The following is an 18,761-nucleotide window of genomic DNA, read 5'->3' as shown; positions in this document are numbered from 1 at the left end:
AGAGCATTTTGTGTAAGATTTGAAATTGCTTATAGATTTTGTATACTAAAGATTTAAGTAGCTAGGAATTTAATATGAGATTCGAATTTGCTTTAACATTTTTGTTGCTTTCTTTATATATAGAAAAGTTTGATTAATTTTATATTTTTATATTTTTACATTATTGTTGTATACAACATAGCATTTTGGATGGATTGCTATTTTATTTATTTGGGTCTGTATTTATTGAAAGTTTAGATAATAAATTGTCAAGTATCACTCTAGAGACACTTGGTAAGGTCCTAAAATTATTGTTCAATGACTTTAATGTATCTATAAAATAATGGCAAATCATAATTCTATATTATGTTATCTTTACATTTTTCGATTTTTCACTCCCTTTTTTAGACAAATCTGAATTATTTACGATTTTATAACTTACGTCATTTTTTGCCGATCCATATTTTTTACCTGATTTTTTCCACCGACTTTTTGAAACAAAACGAATTCATTACCGCTGTTTTGGCTTTCCCGACTTGCTAACTATGATTCGGACCTTAGAGAATGGATAGACATGGATTTGATGACTTGACATATTATACAAAAGATAAGTGAAGATGTTCCTTGATGAAAGAATCCGTTATTTGCATATTTTTGTTTCTTCCTTTCTACCTCGTATCTCTATGTGGAAAGTGTTTTTAAATCCGGATCAGGTGGCCAAGTAGGACATGGGCCGGATCTATTCAAGGAGAATCGAACCAATTCTCCTGTCTGAGAATTCGTAATATATATGGGTTAAGTTAGGATGTTTATAGAACATATTATAATTTTTAATAAGGGTAGTTTTTGTTATTAGTGAAAGAAAGACTAATGTTATGTTCCCGGGATATATATATATATATATATATATATCTTCTTTTCACCCATTTTCTTGTTCTTTTCTTTTGGCAAATATCACTTACAAGTAGTCTTATTACAATAACTCTTCTTATTACAATAACTCTTGTTTCAAAGAAAATAAAACTAACAAATCCAAGATCTTAAAAACCTTGATGCCAAGAAAATATCTATAATTCATATGCTTGACAATATAATTAAATATGATAATAAACAAAAAGAGAGTGTTGGATATTATCTCAATCAGGCTTAGTACACCCCACACCGAGTCTCCTCCTTCCGATGGTGCTCAAGATTTATGATTGGTCTCTTGATTCTCCTACATATAACAAAAACCTTTTAATGGTGCTCGAGATCTATGGTCGTTCTCTTGTTTCTCCCAAATATGGCAAAGCCCTCTCAATAGCATATGGATCTCGATCTAAAACCAACTACCTAAGTCTTCTATGCCTTAGTCTTGCTCAAGCCCCTTTGGTTTGATATTTGGAGAGATGCGAGATAGATCAAAGAGAGAGGGAGAGACCTACTAGCAAAGGCGTTTGCTATCCAAAAATCAAACTACCACAAGCTAACATTAGCTTGGGCGTGCCATCTAAAGACGAGAGAGAAGCATCTAGAAACGAGAGAGAGAGATGACTTGGGCATGTCATCTAGAAAAAGAGAGATCTAACCTTAGCTTGGGCGTGCCATCTAGAAACGAGAGAGATCTAACCTTAGCTTGGGCGTGCCATCTAGAAATGAGAGAGAGATGACTTGGGTGTGACATCTAGAAATGAGAGAGATAGATGACTTGGGCATGCCCCCTTGACTTTAGAGAGATTACTTGATTGTGCCCAAACTTGGAAGAGATCTTGAAGACTTAGGCGAGACGTGCCACCAATAGAGAGATAAACCCTTAGAGAGAGAAGAGAAAATAGGTGTAGAGATTTTATGAGGTAAGATAACATCTTTTTATTGATTTTCTCTGCCTTGGCGTTTGCCTCAATTCGTAGGGTCAAATCTTGACTGTCGATCTAAGAAGACTTATGGGGTGAGAGATTTGAGTCATCTATTTCTTTGATCCACCATCAAGATTCAAAGAGATAAGCTAGAGTCTTATCCTTTCATAAATCTATTCCCTTCAAATCCTTAAATAAAGAAAATATATATCTTATTTTCTATTTTAATATATCCAATCTTCATTTCTTGTATCAATCAATCTTGATTCAAATATTTACTAAATATTTCAAATATTCAACCTTATCATATAAGTTGGCTATACTCAAAAGATAAGCCAACAAACAAGGTAACTATCACTCAATCTTAGATAATAAGTTAGTCCCTATGGGTGGGGTGCGCCACCCTTTCGTGGCGACACGTGGGCCTCACCCAATCCCACGTATTCTAAATTGCGCTCATATTTATGGAGGTCCCATATAATTTTAAAAAATATTTTATTTTGTATTTTGAATTTTTAAATCTTACATTTTATTTAAAACATTGAAAAATTAATTTCTCTTTATTTATAAGTCCAAATGACAAAAATAAAATATCAAAAGATTCACAAAAATTCAAATAAACATTCTAAAAAATCATATATCATAAAATTAATTAAAACTAATTAATTTGATGGGAATCATATCCATTAAATCTACGAATTTATCAACATACAAGAGCACTCTACCTTCAAAGGCTATCTTACCATTAAAGGCTATTCATCACACACAATCCCAGCTTATAGATTTCAGGTAAATGCAAGGGCTCATGATTGGACTACCAAAGTCAGTCAATAGACTAAGGGACGTAATAACAGTTTATGGATTTCAGGTTCTTCCTTAGAGACAAAAAAATCATGGTCCTCCAGACTATAATGTAATCATGACTCTATGGTACATAGGGGTAATCTCTCGCACATGTACACGCTTCACCCTCATTAGCGAATCTCAAAACCGCTAGCCATGTACATGTTGTGTGATGATATAACGATGATGTTTTGGCGATGTCGTTAAAGGCTATTCATCACATGCAAGGGTCGTATCGTCCTTCGATTCTCATCTGGGCATACTGCGACCTCAACAAGGGCTAACCCACTAAACCTTTCTCGGTAGATCGCTTGAGTGAACACTCTCATTTATAACTCTTGCTCTTCTGTCTTCTTTTGTTTTATTGCTTTTGTCCTTTGTTAGTGTGAGATGAAAAAGAATATCCCACCCCTTGCTTTGCCTTGTGGCAACCTGCACTGGCTTCAATGACCTCGAATTGGGGAGCAGTTTCTTCCTCACCCCTTAGTGCTTGAATGGAGAGGGGATCGTAATTCATGGTTCTCATGATTTGATGAGCCTGCTTTCTGCAAATGCTCAAGTCTAGGGGAGCTTTGGCTTCGATTCGAGGTGCATTGGTCTTGAGCTCGTCATAAGTCTTAGTCTCAGGGATAAACCCCTTTAAGTGCTTTGAAGTAATGCGCATGACCTCCAATTGGCTCTAGAGGTTACGAACCTCGCTTCTCAACTCTGCCATGGGGTCTTGTTCCTAGGAGCTAGAGGAATGACTCTTGTCTGGTTGTACTTCTTCAAGGTGGCGTAGAGCTAGCGCTGCCTTGGGCTGTGGAAAGAAAATGCATGACGCATGTAGGGTTCAACCTGAGAAGGCCTAGCCCTAAATGTGAGCTCAAGGCAATGTGAGGGTTGCCTCGAGGTGCGGCTCGAGTGGATCGACCACGAGCCCTTGGAAGTGTGCGAGGGGTGAAGATCTTAAGACCTCCGCCTCTATGTGCCGACCCTCCAGGTGTGGAGGTTTAGGGTGGTGAAGGAGCATAAGGGGTTGCCTTTCGACGAACTCAGGTGCGACGACAACTCTCTTGCCTTTCGTGGGAGCGATGGGGGCAGCCTTCCGGCATGCCTTAGCAATATGACCAGCAAGAGATTTGCCGGTAGCAAGGTGTGTTCTATGTGTGCTGGCAAATGTTCCACCGATGCAAGAGGCCTTGGTGGAGGGTCCACCAGGATGAGGCAGTGGGGAGGCGGGAACTTTTAAGTCCCCTCTTGCATTGATCCATGTAAGAACCTGGGAACTGGACCGTGAGTCCTGACTCAGGAGGAGAGTAGGGAAGAAAGCTTGAGCAGTTCGCTTCCCTAGGACGGTCACGAGTGTGGGGATAAGGAAGTCCCCAACTCAGACGAATGGGTTGAACAACCCAGGTGCCATAGAAATTAATGTAGAAGGTAAAGAGGATGCTGGTCAAACAAGAGCGAGCAGACTAAGGGGTAGCAAGTCCCCAGTGGAGTCGTCAAGCTGGTTCGGTGTCTCGATCTCGACGTCCAAATCTAGATGATCAGAAGACACGTATCTCAGGTTTTTGGCAAACCTGGGATTTGAGATCGCTCTCTCATAACCTTGCTCGTGAGCAAGGGCATGTATTCCAATTGATGAGAGAGGAATTGAAGGTGGGTTAGGGACTTACTCGGGCTGGCTCACGTGGGCGCCCTCTTAGATCATGAAGAAAGCCCCTCAGCTGCTTTAGCTGGTTCGGAATCGCCTCCCGTGACCTGCAATCCTCTTGCTTTTTGCACAACACTTCTATGGTAAATTTGTAATACGAGTGGGTCAGAAAGACCCACACTTTTCTTAGAGCAATGTACGTTCATACGAGAGGGCGATGAAGCGTCAGGTTCAAATAAAAATAGAAAAGGAAGGAAAAACTTGATGAAGGTGAGACTAGCATGGCAACTGGGAAGTCATCGACTCGGAGTGGTAGCAAGGCGAGCATGGTTCTCAAGACCAGCACGGTGGCAATACTACTCGAAACCGAGGCTGATATGGCGGTGTTAGGTTAAGTCTACCCTCAATCAAGTGAGAAGAGAAACGAGAATGAAAAGAAAACACGAGATGGTAGAGAGATGGGGTCCCGACGGCGTTAGGCTTTGCCACTTACGACCGTGGAATAACAATGTCGTGGCCTTTGGGCGGCACTCGACACTACTGCTCATGGCTAGAGAGTGACGCCGTTGGCAGCAAAAGGAGACAACACGCTCCCACACGGGCAGCGATAGTCTCTGATGAAGTGCGTAATGATAGTCCTTCGTAAAGCGTGCTACAGTAATCCTCACGAGGCGTACGACGATAGGCGTGGGACGCTAGAAGGATGGCGATAGGCACCGAATACGCTAAGGAAGCTCGCAGACGGGGGTAGATGTTGCTGAGGTCTTTGCCGAGCGGCGAAGAGTATCGCTGTCTACTATAAACGCGCAACAGGGAAGGACCCCTGCGAGTGACAACAAGTTCTGTCGTCTGGGTTCTTCACTAAGATGTCGAAGCTACGTCTATGGACGGCGATAGGCAGCACCGTTTACCGGCCTCAATGGGAGAGGGAGATAAAAGAACAGAAGGCGAAGGAGAGTCGCGCATGGCACTGCTATTGTCATGCGTGACCTGTGTGACCTCAAGGGAGGCTTGCACGACATTGCCACTGCCATGCATGACCCTTGTGAGAAACTCAGACGGAGAAGGAAGGGGAAAGAGAGGAAAGAAGAGAGAGAGAAGAAGGAAAAAAAGAAAAGAAGAGAGAGAAGAATTACCTCGAACCTAGGGGTACCGGTTAAAAGTTGATCTCACCTCACTCTTTCTCTCAAACGTGACCCAACAATGAAAAGAAAGAGAAACTTGTATTAAGTAAAAACACTTTTTTTTATGAAAGGTTGAGTCTTCTGGTGTGTACAATGCTGGTACGTATATATAGAATTTGCCCCAAACATAGGTGGATGGTCAAAAGTAACTTTAATTATTGGAAATTAAGATTAAATTGAACTAAAAGAAATTAGAAAATAGGGTGAAAAATGAAAGATTTTCCCTGTCCTAATAATTCGTGGAATGCCCTAATAGTTCTCGTATTGCCCTAGAACTTACATGATCTTGCATGGCTGATCCGGGGTCGTTTTGATGCCCGATTGATCGTAAGATGATTGTTTTCTAGTAGGGCTTGGCATGACGATCGATTTGATACCAACTTCAAGCCATGGATCATGTTTTTAGTGTACAATCATGTGACTTGAAATTTGAATGAATCTCGAAACTTCGGATCGATAGTGTACTCGTTCCTTGATGCTTTTCGGTGATTTCTTTGCTGAATTACACTGAGCATGCAATTATAATCGCGGGGCAACAAACGCAACTCGATTCCTTGCCCGATCAAAGATTTTACAACTTTGGAAGTTTGGCTAGAATCTGAAATTCTGGCGATGAAATTTGCAGTTGCTTCGTCGTTTTTGTGTGCAGAATCTGACCGTTCATCACGTATGGGGTTTGGGTCAGTGATAGCCCGAGACCTTACGCGCATGATGGAATTGGTCTTGCGATGATAGGGCTTGCGAGAGGCGTGATCTGGCCGATTGAGCGAGGCACGATGCTGCTGAATGTCCCTGCACTTTCTTCACGGATCAGCAACTTTTCTCTAGCCTTTCTTCACGTTCGAGTGTCGTCATTGGGCGTGCCACATATCGAATCGCTCGTCTTGACTAGACGAACATGCTCAGCAAATTTGAGAGCGATCTGACTTAGGTCGAAAGAGATATGAGCATCAAAAGTCACTGGTCGTGACTGTCCCTTCCATGGCGTGGAGTTGTAGGGAGGCCGCACAGGAATAGTGTGCGGCCCCTCCTGTTTCACTCTTTTTCCTATAACTTCTTCCTGGAATGTCCACTTGGGTTGAAATTTGACCCCTAGGGGTTTTCGACCGTGCCATATCCAATGGTTGTATTTCACAATGATTTGAGACACTGAAAAATATAACTCTAGTTATAGGGGTCGTTTCAGGGTGCTAGATGCCGATTCTGGTGGAACTATTTTTTAGTCTGCACTGCCTTAGACATGTTGGACTACGACGAAAGTTGGATTGGGACTTTTGAGTGACCTTGTGAAGATCTTGGCCAATTCAAGTCTATTCTGAGACTGCCGAAATTTCCACTGTTTGCTGGGCTTTATTGAGCGGGGGCCCCATGTTGATGAAAAATATGTTCCAGCAGTGCAGTTTAACGTTGTGCCTCTAGGATGTGTGCTATAGTTTACGTTCGTATAGCTTGGATCGTGTGTGACACTGGATCACGTGTAGAATCAGGCCCCAAGTTCAATTTTTCCATGTCTATGAAGTTTTTGATGATGTCCTTGGTGGCATGACACTCCTCAGTGCTATGACCAAGTATAGCATGATATTGGCAGTAATTGGGATTGCTTTCCCTTCCAAGTTCCCTCTATCTTATCAGCACAGGTAGCTCGATCATCTTCTTTGATAGGAGAGTCTCAAGCAGCTTGGGGATCATACACTTGTCAAAGGAGTAATCCTCGTGCTGACCTTAGCTTGAGGAGTGCATGGTATTTGTTGTGGCAGCTGATAATTGATCATCATCTTTGACTGATGCGAAGGGTCCAGATATACTTTTGTGGTGCTTGAGAAAACCTTCAATTTGACTGCCTTGTCGACCATCTTGGCAAATGTAGTGGGCCATGATGAAGTGACATAACGAGCCAATTCTGGGTGCATCCTGTCTATGCAGTATTCTATCTCTTGAGGATCACCTATTGGTGTGACCAGATTGATGGCCAGGTTACGCCACCTTTTGATGTACTTGATCACTGGCTCGTGTGGCTTTTGTTTCACCTCAAGGAGTTAAAAGAGTTGCACTTCCCTTTCCATGTCACAGAAGTGCTTAAGGAACTCTTCCTCCATTTGTGGCCATGATGAGATTGATCCTGGTAGTAACCGAGAGTATCATTTGAATGCTGCTCCTGTAAAGGTTCCCACAAATTGCCAAAGCAGTCGGTGCTCATTGTTCGCTGTATTGCCACAGGCTGCAATAAAATGGGCTATGTGTTGCTGCGATGAGCCAGTACCGTCAAACTTGGGGAAGTCAAATCTTTGATAGCTCGGTGGAAATGGAGTTTGGTCAACATACGCTGGGTAAGGCTTTTGATCGCGATTCGACTCTTCCATCACTAGGATATTGTACTTTTTCAATGCTTTAGCTACTATGCCTTTCACTAATTCATCGTTCCCAACCTAAGCTAATGGGGTGGAGACTGGCAATGAGGGAGGTGAGGGTGGGCGTATCCTTTCTTCAGATGGTGTTGTTTCGATGACCCGATACGGTGCTTGAGGGATGGTAAAAACGATTTGGTGCCCGAGGAGGTATGCTCAAGCTTACAAGACACCAATACCTCTTGGCGAAAAGTTTCCATCATTTCATCTTTTGATCTCATCTCAGCTTGTAACTGCCTCAATGTGGCCTTAAGCTGCACAATCTCGTCTCCATAAAATTCTGGTACTTCATTTATCACGATGCTTAAGGGCTCTTCTTCTATGGGAGCTGGAGGTGCGATTTCATCGGGGTAGTCAGCAAAAGGAATGTTGTCCATCTCATCCTCTCTCAGGAAATGATTTTCCTCGAATGAGAGTGACGAGCTCTCATCAGAGATAGTAGTCATTGGATGTATGAGGACGAGGGATGTCGCCCTATCAGAATTGAGTTCTTCATCACAAAATGGGAATGTGAAACCCTTATAGGATGAGGTTGTACTGTCTTTGTTAAGAGCACACATGCAGCACGCATGACATGGGGGAACCATGCAGCTGGCTTTGTGAGTAATCGTGGTGTCTTCAAGGCATGGAGGAGCCATTTCAGTGGTATTGCCAGCAAGGGGAGTGTAGCTCATCCCATCCAGTACTGAGGAGTGGCTTTCCTCAAATGAGAGTGACGAATTCTCATCAAAGATAAGAATATCTGGATGAGAGGGGGTGAGGGAGGCCACATCATTGGAACCCTCCAGAGGAGATGGAAGTCCATCGCTTCTCCGAGATTCTAGGATAAATCCCGATAAAGGCTGGGAGAGGGTGAACGACTGTAGAGTCTCATTCTTGTTTATGAGATCAATTTCAACAATGAGTTTTTCAAACCTTTGAATCAGCTCAACAGTTCTGATTCTCTTCTCAGTTTCATCTTGGGAAGCTGGGATGTCGAGGCTGACCTTGGGAGTAGATGGTGGACCATTCTCTTGTATCATGGGAAGAAGACCAGTCCTTTTAGAGTTCAAACTTTCCACCACCGAGGTATCATGAGTAACGCCTTCGGTGGGTTCGACTTCCGTCTCATTTGTGACACCGGGACTGCCCCGCAGTGGTACTTCCCTACTTAATAGGTGTCTAGGGGAAACTGGTTCGGGGCCATGCGCTGCCTCAAGTTCAGTCTTCCCAAAGATGTCATTGGTATCGGTGCCCCTACTTGAAAGGAGCTCAGGAGTTTGATCGGGTGATGGCCGAACTGGCTCATGATTGATGGGGTCACTGGGGTCAGAGTGGCTCTTTGCCCCATCTATAGACTCTCCTTCGTCAAGAGTCAAGCTTGGATCTTCATGGATAACCGGCTTCATGATGCCCTGATCAATCTTTCTGGTGTTTAGCTCACGCCATGCTTTTCTAGCATCTTCCGCATCAAGGGGAATGAGAGGGGAGGAAGGGTTATCATCATTGGAAGAGAAGTCTTCAATGACTTTCTTTCCTTTTCCCCTAAGCTGAGCCTTTAATGTCTTAGTCTCTTGACCCCATTTTTGGGCCCGACCATGATCTCCCATCTTTATGGTCAGGTAGAAATGTCGTCAAGTGAAGGAGAACTGTTCTTCATACCCGTTCAACTGATTGCCATTGGGACTAGGTGGAGTGCTAGACCCATGCGTGTGTGCACAGTGCAAAGGTGTGCTTAGGGTGGGCGGGGGGATTGGCATGTGTGCGCCGTCTGCAAAAGCACTTTGGGTGACCTAGTGGTCAACCTGAGCTCGAGTAGCGTGTTTGGCCTTAAGGGGCTCGGTGCCATGTGTGTGTGATGGGATGGCCAGGTGACTATCCCTCATTGAGTGAACAGATATGTGCCAGGAGGGAGTACTAAAAGGTTTCCCCTCATGTGCTTGGGCAAACGCCGCAATAAGGCTGCTCTGAGCGACGTAGTGCATATGCAAGGGGTGTGCAGGGTTGACTCCAAGAAGAGCCGAACCCTGACAGTGTCCCGAAGTAACGTGAGGGTTGCTCCAAGTGGTGTGATGTGCATGCAAAAGAGGTGCAGGGCTCGGTTCATGAAGACTCGGACCCTGACAGTGTCCCGAAATAACCTGAGGGTTGCTCCGAGTGATGGAAAATGAGAGGTAGCCTCTCGGCGACCTGCAGCAGCAACGACAAATGAACTACCAGTCACAGGAGAGGGAGGGGCCGCCTCAGGGCTGCCTCATGCAATGGGACTAGCAAGTGAATTGTCGATAGCAGGGTGCGTGCTGTGTGTGGTGGCATGTGTGCCACCAATGCAGGGGTTGGCAGAGGGTCCACCATTGCAAAGAGGTAGGGAGCGAGAGACTTTTAGGTCCATCCTCACCTCTTTTCAAGTGATGAACTGGGAGCGTGACACAGGTATGTGTATAGTGAGCAGGAATAAAAAGAAAGGAAGGCCAAACAAGAACAATCCAACGATGGGGTAGCGTGGCTCTTGGAGAGTAGTTAGGTGTCTCGATCTTGCCCTCCGCATAGAGCTGACCTGGTGGCATGGTTCCGGGTTCGAGATGGACCCAAGACTTGAGATCGCTCTCTCGGGAACCATGTAAAGAAGACGTGGGCAAGAGTACCAACCAGTGAGAGAGGAATTTGGGTCGTGAGGTGGGACTTACCTCAAGTGGGTTCGTGACACGTTCGGGCTGGTTCGTGTGGGCACCCTCTTAGATCACGTTGGAGTGCCCCCTGGCCTGTGGCCAGTTTGAAATCGCCTCCCTTGACCTGTTTTTCCTATCTTGCAAACACACAAACATAAAAAATACAGAGGTGTGGGTCATAGGACCCCACCTAGCTATAAAGAGATAAAAGACGTAAAAATAAGAGAAGAAGTTCAACCGGACGGCTAGGCTAGTACAGTTGCTAGACCAGTATGGCTGCTGATTTTGCGAGGTAGCAAGACGGGAACGGTAACTCAGACTGGCACAGCGGCAATACTACTCGACGATAGAACCAACACCGACCAGCCTAGCACGATGGTGAGTCTGATGTGGCAGCAAGACAGGCACGGTAACTCAGACCGACAGGGTGGTAATATTGCTCGACGACAGAACTGGCACGATGGCTAGTCAGACGCGGCAGCAAGACTCGTACGGTAACTGAGACTAGCACGACGACAATACTGCTCGACGACAAGATTGGCACGATGGCTCAAGGCTCAGCCTGTGCTCTGGTGAAACAACCGTTGGAGAGAAAAAGAGAAAGTGAAGACTAGCTCGATTCTCGCTAGGTCTTCTAGAAAAGATGAAAGTGAAATAAAAATGATGATGAAATAAGAATGATGGAAAACAAAGTGAAATGAAAATGAGAGAGATGAATTAAAATAAAATAAGATTAGAAGATGAGGTTAGAATGAAATAAAAATAAAATGAATAAATTAAAATAAAATGGAGTAAAGGAAGATAAAATAAAAAGGATACAAGAAAATGAAATAAAATAAGATGGGGTAAATAAAATAAAAGAGGTGAATGAAATAAAGTAAAATAAGTAGTTAAAATAGAATAAGATAAAGAAGATAAGATAATAAAAGAAATAAAATAAAATAAAATAGGATTAGGAAGAGTAAGTTGAAATGAATGCGCTAGAAAAAATAGGATGAAAATAAGCTGAAATAATATAAATGGATGAGGTTGATTAAAATAAAATAATAATAAAAAGGTTTAATTGATCAAGGGAGAAAGGGCGGTTTTATTACTAGGCTCTTGGGTATGATGTGAATAGAAGGAGATAACGTCGGATAAGAAAAAAAAGGAATAGATTTAGTTTAGAAAGAGAGGGAGAGTTTTCGTTAGGTTACTTGGATGAAAACGAAGTCAATGAATACTCCAAACGAAGAGAAAGAGGGGAAAGGGAAGAGTAGATTTCATTTGGACGTTTAGAGAGAGAGCAACGGGAGGAGCTAGCTCACTATTGGGTTTTATGTGAGAGGACGAGACGAAAACGAAAGTCACGAAAACTTAACACTAAAAGAAAACAACGAAAAAGGGGAGAGTGGGTGGGTTTTTGTTTAGAGAGAGAGAGAGAGAGCCGAAGGCAGGGTGAAGGAAGATAATGTGATGTAAACAGGGAGAAAGAGTAGGGAGAGAGACCTGGACGAAATAACGGGAAAGGAGGGGGAACGAAACATTGACGAAAAAAAACCAGTGAAACGAAATTAGAATTGAAGGCAAGTGTTTTGTTTGTGGGTTTTCTTTGGTAGATTCTTAGAGAGAGAAAGCTGAGAGAATGGGGAGTGCGCGAGGTTTCTTAAGGTCGCAGAGGGCAGCAGGAAGACGAGAGTAGAAGAGACGGAGATTACTGGTTGCGAGGTAGCGGAATTGATCGCAATTGGGTGGCTGAGCAGCCGAGGATTAGATGGGTGAGAGACCGACAGAGAAATTGGTATGGCGGAAGTAGCAGCCGAGGTTCGGAGGACAGCAGAGAGAGTTGGTTGAAGAGCAGTAGCGTGGCTGCAGAGAAGAGGAGAGATAGAGCAGCAGAGGTGGGGTGATAGTGGAGGAGGAGGAGGAGGGAAGAAGGGAAGCGAGGGAGGTAGGCGTTGGGCTGCTGCTCTGAGTTGGGGTGGCGGAGATGGCAAACAGGCAGCCGCCTAGCTCAGTTGAGTAAAGAGAGAGACAGGGGAGGCAGGGTAGCAGGCAGCAGAGGAGAGAAACAGACGAAGAAAGAGATGGTGAACAGGGGTACGAATGGTGGTCAATAAAGAGAGGGGTGCAAAGAGAGAGGGCGGAAATGGTTACTGCCTGTAGCAATAGACTAAAAAAAGGGAAAGTGGAAAGAGGGCGATTGAGGAGAAGAGAGCAGAGAGAGGGCGTGCTTCACGTTGGGTTTTTAGAGAGAGAAAGAATGGGAGGTTGCACAAGGAAAAAAAGGTAGGAGAGAAAGGGGGAGGTGAGAAAAGGCGGAAAGAAAGGGGAAGGCGAGAGTAGATGGGAGTAGGTGACAGGGGCAGAGAAGAGAGAGGCGGCAACAGAGACTGCTGCTTGGTTGCGAAGAGTTAAAGAGAGAGGGTAGCAATAGGAGAGAGAGAATGGAAACGGTAGGGATGGCTGTGACGAGATGGTTGGGCAGCAAAAGGAAGTAGAGATGGCGCGATGTGGTGAAGAGCAGGGTGACAGGAAGACGAGGGTGAGGTGGCTGGTGAGCGGCTGAGATGGAGAGGCCAAAGAGAGTGGAAGGCAGGGTGAAGGAAGTTACGTACAGCCGGTTGTGGTCACGGGCTCGGTGGTGAAGAAGGGATCGTAATAAAAGAAGGGCATGAAGGCATGGTAGGTGGGCTCGAGGGATTACGAAAAAACATAAGGAGAATAGGGAGCAAGTGATCGTACAGGGGTAAAGAAAAAAAAAGGAGAGAAATTGTGGTTATGGGATATCATAAGGAGGGATAGGAGAAGGTTGTAGTTGTGAAGGACCACTGAGAAGAGGGAAGAGGAAGGTGGTGGTCATGCAAGACACAAGGGAAGAAAAGACAGAAGAAGAAAAGGAAACGGGCAAAAAAGAGGAGAAATGAGAGAGAAAGAGAAGAGAGAGGAGAGAGAGGGAGAGAGGAGAGAGAAGAGAGAAAAAAAGAGAGAAGAGAGAGAAGGGAGGAAAGAGGAGAGAAGAAAGAGGGAAGAGAGAAAGTAAAGAGAGTAGAGAGGGAAAGAGGAGAAAAAAAGAGAAGTGAGAAAGTGAGAAGTGAGAGAAAGAGGAAAGTTATCTTAACCGTAACGGTACTGACTTAAAAATTTCGGTCTCCTTTTTCTCTCTCCAAAAACATGACCCACAATGTAGAAAGATAGCAATTTTATTCAGCCAAATAGGTCCCTTGTACAATGATATCACCTGATATATATACTCTCATTAAAAAATAGGTAGATTGGAATAATCAAAATCTACTTTAATTGTTGAAAATTACAATTTAATTTAATTAAAAGAAATTGTAAAAATGAGGTAAAATGATGATTTTGTCCCTGTTCAACAATATAAAAAATTTCAAAACAATCCCTGTTACAATTATGGAACGTGTACGATTTTTCTAGGCCGATTTGGGGTTGCTCCGGCTTCATGATGCCCCGATCAATCTTTCTAGTGTTTAGCTCACACCATGCCTTTCCAGCATCTTGCGCATCAAGGGGAATGAGAGGGGAGGAAGGGTTCTCATCATTGGAAGAGAAGTCTTCAATAACTTTCTTTCCTTTTCCCCTAAGCTGAGCCTTTAATGTCTTGGTCTCTTGACGCCATTTTCGGGCCCGACCATGATCTCCCTTCTTTATGGTCAGGTAGAACTGTCGTCGAGTGAAGGAGAACTGTTCTTCATACCCGTTCACATGATTGCCCTTGGGACTGGGTGGAGTGCTAGACCCATGCGTGTGTGCACAGTGCAAAGGTGTGCTTTGGGTGGGCGGGGGGATTGGCATGTGTGCGCCCTCTGCAAAAGGACTTTGGGTGACCTGGTGGTCAACCTGAGCTCGAGTAGCGTGTTTGGCCTTAAGAGGCTCGGTGCCGTGAGCATGTGTGTGTGATGGGATGGCCATGTGACTATCCCTCACAGAGTAAACAGACATGTGCTAGGAGGGGGTACTAAGAGGTTCCCCCTCATATGCTCGGGCAGACGTAGCAATAAGGCTACCTCGAGCGATGTAGTGCATATGCAAGGGGTGCGCATGGTTGAGTCCAAGAAGAGCCGAACCCTGACAGTGTCCCGAGGTAACGTGAGGGTTGCCCCAAGTGGTGTGATGTACATGCAAAAGAGGTGCAGGGCTCGGTTCATGAAGACTCGAACCCTGACAGTGTCTCGATATAACCTGAGGGTTGCTCCGAGTGATAGAAAATGAGAGGTAGCCTCTCGGCTACCGGCAGGAGCAACGACAAATGAACTGTCAGTCGTGGGAGAGGGAGGGGCCGCCTCATGCAATGGGACCAGCACGTGAGTTGCCGGTAGCAGGGTGCATGCTGTGTGTGGTGGCATATGTGCCACCAATGCAGGGTGCATTGGCAGAGGGTCCACCATTGCAAAGAGGTAGGGAGCGAGAGACTTTTAGGTCCATCCTCACCTCTTTCCAGGTGATGACCTGGGAGCGCGACATAGGTGTGTATAGTGAGCAGGAATAAAAAGAAAGAAAGGCCAAATAAGAACGATCCAACGATGTGGTAGCGTGGCTCTAGGAGAGTGGTTAGGTACCTCGATCTTGCCCTCCGCATCGGGCTGACCTGGTGGCATGGTTTCGGGTTCGAAATGGACCCAAGACCTGAGATCGCTCTCTCGAGAACCATGTAAAGAAGACGTAAGCAAGAGTACCAACCGGTGAGAGAGGAATCAAGGTCGTGAGGTGGGACTTACCTCACGTGGGTCCGTGACACGCTCAGGCTGGTTCATGTGGCCACCCTCTTAGATAACATTGGAGTGCCATCTGGCCTGTGGCCAGTTTGAAATCGCCTCCCTTGACCTGTTTCTCCTTTCCTGCAACCACACAGATATAAAAAATACAGAGGTGTGGGTCATAAGACCCCACCTTGCTTTAAAGAGATAAAAGAAGTGAAAATAAGAGAAGAACTTCAACTAGACGGTTAGGTTGGTACAGTGGCTAGACCAGTATGGTAGCTGATTTTGTGTGGTAGCAAGATAAGAACGGTAACTCAGACTGGCACGACGGCAACACTACTCGACGATAGAACCAACACCGACCAACCTAGCACGATGGTGAGTCTGACATGGCAGCAAGACCGGTACGGTAACTCAGACCCGTAGGTTGGTAATATTGCTTGACGAAAGAACTGGCACAATGACTAGTCTGACGCGGCAGCCAGACTGGCACGGTAACTCAGACTAGCACGACGACAATACTGCTCGACGACAAGATTGACACGACAGCTCAAGGCTCAACCTGTCCTCTGGTAAAACAAGCGATGGAGAGAAAAAGAGGAAGTGAAGACTAGCTTGATTCTCGCTAGGTCTTCTAAAAAAGATGAAAGTGAAATAAAAGTGATGATGAAATAAGAATGATAGAAAACAAAGTGAAATGAAAATGAGAGATGAATTAAACGTCCAAAACGAAGTTAATGAATACTCCAAACGAAGAGAAAGAGGCGAAAGGGAAGAGTAGATTTCATTTGGACGTTTAGAGAGAGAGAAACGGGAGGAGCTAGCTCACTATTGGGTTTTTTGTGAGAGGATGAGACGAAAACGAAAGTCACGAAAACTTAACACTAAAAGAAAACAACGAAAAAGGGAAGAGTGGGTTTTTGTTTAGAGAGAGAGTGAGAGCCGAAGGCAGGGTGAAGGAAGATAATGTGCTGTAAAAAGGGTGAAAGAATAGGGGGAGAGACTTGGACGAAAACGCGCTAAAGGAGGGGGAACGAAACATTGACGAAAAAAAAACAGTCAAACGAGGGAAGGTAAGTGTTTTGTTTGTGGGTTTTCTTTGGTAGATTCTTAGAGAGAAAGCTCAGAGAATGGGGAGTGCGCGAGGTTTCTGAAGGTCGCAGAGGGCAGCAGGAAGACGAGAGTAGAAGAGACGGAGATTACTGGATGCGAGGTGGCGGAATTGATGGCATTTGGGTGGCTGAGCAGCAGAGGATTAGATGGGTGAGAGACAGGCAGAGAAATTGGTATGGCGGAAGTAGCAGCCGAGGTTGGGAGGACAGCAGAGAGAGTTGGTTGAAGAGCAGTAGCGTGGCTGAGCTAGGCATCCGAGAAGAGGAGAGAGAGAGCAGCAGAGGTGGGGTGATAGTGGAGGAGGAGGAGGAGGGAAGAAGGGAAGCGAGGGAGGTAGGCGTTGGGCTGCTGTTCTGAGATGGGGTGGCGGAGGTGGCAAACAGGCAGCCGCCTAGCTCAGGTAAGTTAAGAGAGAGACAGGGGAGGCAGGGTAGCAGGCAGCAGACGAAAGAAACAGACGAAGAAAGAGATGGTGAAGGGGTACGAATGGTGGTCAATAAAGAGAGGGGTGCTAAGAGAGGGCGGAAATGGTTACTGCCTGTAGCAGTAGACTAAAAAAAGGGAAAGTGGAAAGAGGGTGATTGAGGAGAAGAGAGCAGAGAGAGGGGGTGCATCACGTTGGGTTTTTAGAGAGAGAAAGAATGGGAGGTTGCACAAGGAAAAAAGATAGGAGAGAAAGGGGGAGGTGAGAAAAGGCGGAAAGAAAGGGGAAGGCGAGAGTAGATGGGAGTAGGTGACGGGTAGAGAAGAGTTAGGCCGGCAACAGAGACTGCTGCTTGGTTGCGAAGAGTTAAAGAGAGAGGGTAGCAATAGGAGAGAGAGAATGGAAACGGTAGGCATGGCTGTGACGAGATGGTTGGGGGCAGCAGAAGGAAGTCGAGATGGCGAGATGTGGTGAAGAGCAGGGCGACAGGAAGACGAGGGTGAGGTGGCTGGTGAGCGGCTGAGATGGAGAGGCCAGAGAGAGTGGAAGGCAGGGTGAGGAAGTTACGTACAGCAGGTTGTGGTCACGGGGCTTTGTGGTGAAGAAGGTTCGGTGGTGCACGGCAGCGGGGTTTGGGTCGTGCACGGCGATGGAGGTGTGGGTCACGGCGATGAGTTGTGGACTTTACGCACGGCATTGGGTGGAGTTCACTCGTAACGATAGGGCACGCGGCGATGGGTCGTGGGATTCACATTTGCGAGAGTTTTGGGAGGCGATGAGTTGTGGACTTTACGCACCACGATGGGGTAGAGTTCACACGCGGCGATGGGTTGTGGGATTCACACATTGCGAGAGTTTTGGGAAAAAGTGGTTGTGCAAGACTAAGGCGCGTGAGAAAAGAAAATAAATAAATAAATAAATAAATAAATAAGAAAGATAAAATAAATAAATAAATAAGAAGGATAGCCAGAGTTTTGGAAAATGTGGTTGTACAAGGCCACGGATCGTGAGAGAGAAAAAAAGGGACACGAGAGTACAAATCAAGGGTAAGGTGATGGATCGTAATAAAAGAAGGGCATGAAGGTATGATAGGTGGGATTACCAAAAAAAAATAAAGAGAAGGTGGACTCGAAAGTGCATAGGGAGCAAGTGATCGTGCAGTGCACAGGGAGCAAGTGATCGTGCAGGGGTAAAGAAAAAGAAAGGAGAGAAATTGTGGTGATGGCATATCATAAGGAGGGAGAGGAGAAGGTTGTAGTCGTGAAGGACCACAAAGAAGAGGGAAGAGGAAGGTCGATGGAAGAAGAGACGGAAAAAGAGAAGGAAAAAGAGTGAAAAAGAGGAGAAAAGAGGGAGAAAAGAGAGAGAAAGAGAAGAGAGAGGAGAGAGAGAGAAAGAGAAGAGAGAAGAAAAAAAAAAAGAGAGAAGAGAGTAGGGAGGAAAGAGAAAAGAGAAGAAAGAGGGAAGAGAGAAAGAATAGAGTGAAGAAAGAGAAACAGGGAAGAAAGAAAGAGAGAAGGGAGAGAAAGAGAGAAGTGAGAGAAAGAGGAAAGTTATCTTAAGCCTAAGGGTATTGGCCCAAAAATTTTTATCTCTTTTTTCTCTCTCTAAAAACATGACCCATAATGAAGACAGACAGCAATTTTATTAAGCCAAATAGGTCCCTTGTACAATGATATCACGTGATATATATACTCTTGTCTAAAATTACAATTTAATTTATTTAAAAGAAGTTGTAAAAATGGGGACAAAATGATGATTTTGTCCGTGTCCAACAATACACAAAATTTCAAAAGAGTCCATGTTGCACCATTGGAACGTGTGCGATTTTTCTAAGCCGATTCGGGGTTGCTCCGGCGTTTATCCGACCAAAAGCTTATTGTTTTCTCATTGAGCTCGAAATGACGATCGATTTGATACCCATTTCAAGTCACAGCTCACGTTTTTAGGCCACGATCATACGACGTGAAATTTGCACGAATCTTGCAATTTTT

General features: G+C 45.0%; 1 long non-coding RNA gene across 1 annotated transcript; it reads right to left on the bottom strand.

Annotated features, from left to right (window-relative positions):
* Positions 1-917: 917 nt before the first annotated feature.
* LOC110007830 (uncharacterized) lies at positions 918-17,187 on the bottom strand. Its single transcript, XR_016050613.1, has 3 exons — positions 15,488-17,187; positions 15,249-15,368; positions 918-1,195 (listed from the first exon to the last, which is right to left on the bottom strand). It is a non-coding gene; the product is annotated as an uncharacterized LOC110007830 (long non-coding RNA).
* Positions 17,188-18,761: the final 1,574 nt, after the last annotated feature.

The sequence above is a fragment of the Amborella trichopoda genome, chromosome 2, assembly GCF_054954075.1.
Source record: "Amborella trichopoda isolate Santa Cruz 75 chromosome 2, AtrichopodaSantaCruz75HAP2 v2.0, whole genome shotgun sequence".
NCBI lineage: Eukaryota > Viridiplantae > Streptophyta > Magnoliopsida > Amborellales > Amborellaceae > Amborella > Amborella trichopoda.
Note: the sequence above shows the minus strand (reverse complement) of the source record. Positions and strands in the feature narration are given on the sequence as shown.